The 2,298-nt window shown below is 32.7% G+C and overlaps 1 pseudogene; it reads left to right on the top strand.

Moving 5' to 3' along the window:
- Positions 1-1,075: 1,075 nt before the first annotated feature.
- Positions 1,076-1,852, top strand: LOC120178231 (annotated as a pseudogene).
- The last annotated feature ends 446 nt before the right edge of the window (positions 1,853-2,298 follow it).

Genomic DNA, 2,298 nt, shown 5'->3' with positions numbered 1-2,298 from the left:
GATATTTTATGTTTTTTAATATAAAATTTCGCGTCATCCCATGGAACCATATTATATTGAAAATTTGATGCAAAGGAGAGTTGCATGGACATCAAAATTGCTTCCTCATCGGAGATGAGAGTGGAAAGAGTGTTTTGGGTTTTACCCATTGTTTTCTTTGATCTCAAACTCTGAATAAAAAACTAAGGGGCGTTTGGATGGGGAATGTGAGATTCTCATGGAAATAGAATCCACATTCCTCCGTTTGGTTAGACCGTGAATCTCATTCTCGGTAATGTAAGATTACCAATAGTAGATTTTTTTTGGGTATATTACCGGAAATGTCATTACCTCCCTTTCCTTAGGTATTGTTGGATTATCGGCGTTTTGGACTAAAATGCCCTTAATTTTTTTTCTTCCAAAAATATCATTCTTCTGTCATTGAATAATAAAAATTCTACGAAGGTTAAATTACAAATTTATCCTTAAACTATTTTAGATTTACAAAAAAAAGTCTTTAATTAAAATTTTATATGAAGTTCAGGGGTTAAAATAAAATTTTACCCTTTCATTAAACCTTTTTATATTTTCAATTTTGTAAAAAAAAATTATATACATTTTATGAATTTAAATTTTTTAAAGAAAATATATAAATATTTTCCAACTTGTTAAAAAAATAAATATATAATAAGGACAATTTGGTCAAATATACATTCCAATAATCCTTTATTCCTTTAACCAAACACGATAATCTTACATTCCTGCTAAGCCAACCAAACAAAAAATACAACATTCCCAGTAATCCTATTCCCTGGTAATCTTACATTCCCACTGGTAATCTTACATTCCGTGAACCAATCGCACCCTAAATCTAAAGCGATATTAATTGGGCCGTAAAAATTAAAATCTTTGCCCTATTCTATTTCCGTGATGTATCGAAAGTCAGGCTCTATTGCTAGTGAGAATTGAGATAATGTTGGTTAAGATTCAGTGTGATTGTATTTGTATATTTGTAACGTATAAAAACCTGAGTTTAAAATGTTTAACTATCTATATGAATTTCAATTTTACCACTAAATATGCATACAACAAATCCATGGATTTGAAAAACAATCTTGAGTGTTACATTTGTGTGGTTAATCACACAACTGCCCTAATTTCTGAATCCAAATCCTTCTTTGTAAATCTAAATGCGATCTAAACATAGCTTTTCTCTTTCTTGTTGATGCTACAACATATATTCATTTCCATAGTTATATTTATTGGAAACTTGAAATAGAAATATGTTGCGGGAGTAATGCCTTAACCAGACCCTAAACCTTGCTTCTGAACTGTCCTTTGCAGGTCAAGATTGGGCTTCGATTTCTCACTCGCCCTAGGTCAAATCAGTTTACTGAAATTTATCGAACCTTGGGTGAGAACTATAATGAGAGGGTCCTGCCTTCAATCATTCATGAAACTTTGAAAGCTGTTGTTGCTCAATACAATGCTCTAGCCAACTCATTACTCAAAGAGAGGTACATATCTTGTCTTGCATTTTCTATGCCCTAATAGTTGCATAAATGGTTTGGATTAATCGTGTGAAGTTGAATTATTGTGGTTTTAGAATGTTAGTAAGGAAGTTCGGAATATTTTGACTGAGAGGGCAGCTAACTTCAACATTCAGCTCGATGATGTGTCCATTACGAGTCTGACTTTTGGGAAGGAATTCACTGCTGCAATTGAGGCTAAACAGGTGGCTGCGCAAGAAGCTGAGAGAGCTAAATTAATCGTGGGAAAAGCTGAACAGGACAAGAAAAGTGCTGTCATTCGAGAACAGGTGAGATGCATGAAATGGATCTCACCCACTGGTTTGGTGGTTATGGCTTTATAGGGGAAAAAACAAAGGAAGTAAATAAAGGACCAAAAAGGAAATAAGTTTCACTATAAAATTAGGTAAATAACTTTCAAAGGGCGACAAAAATGTAAGCCGCCACGGTTTAAATCTCTTTATATTCTTCCACTAAGCTATTTAGGTGAATATTTGACCGGGTTTCACGCAGTGGGATGTATGTATCACGTGCTCATCCTATAATCTTAATTTTTTTTTATATTAGTTGTTTATTATACTAAATGTATATTTTTTTCGAAATTTTATTTGTAACTATCCCATGAGAAAATTTTTCATTATCATTATATATGTATCCAACCTAAAAAAATATTTTTAGATCCACCACTGATTTTACGGCTATAAATTGGTAATTGACTTGGGTTTATATTTTCCAATTGGGTAATTGACACCATTTTCTTCCTCGTTTCTTCCTAGGGGGTAAAGTCAAA

The sequence above is a fragment of the Hibiscus syriacus genome, unplaced genomic scaffold (assembly GCF_006381635.1).
Source record: "Hibiscus syriacus cultivar Baekdansim isolate YM2019G1 unplaced genomic scaffold, ASM638163v2 tig00112344_pilon, whole genome shotgun sequence".
In the NCBI taxonomy this organism is placed as follows: domain Eukaryota; kingdom Viridiplantae; phylum Streptophyta; class Magnoliopsida; order Malvales; family Malvaceae; genus Hibiscus; species Hibiscus syriacus.
This window is presented reverse-complemented; position numbering and strand designations above follow the sequence as displayed.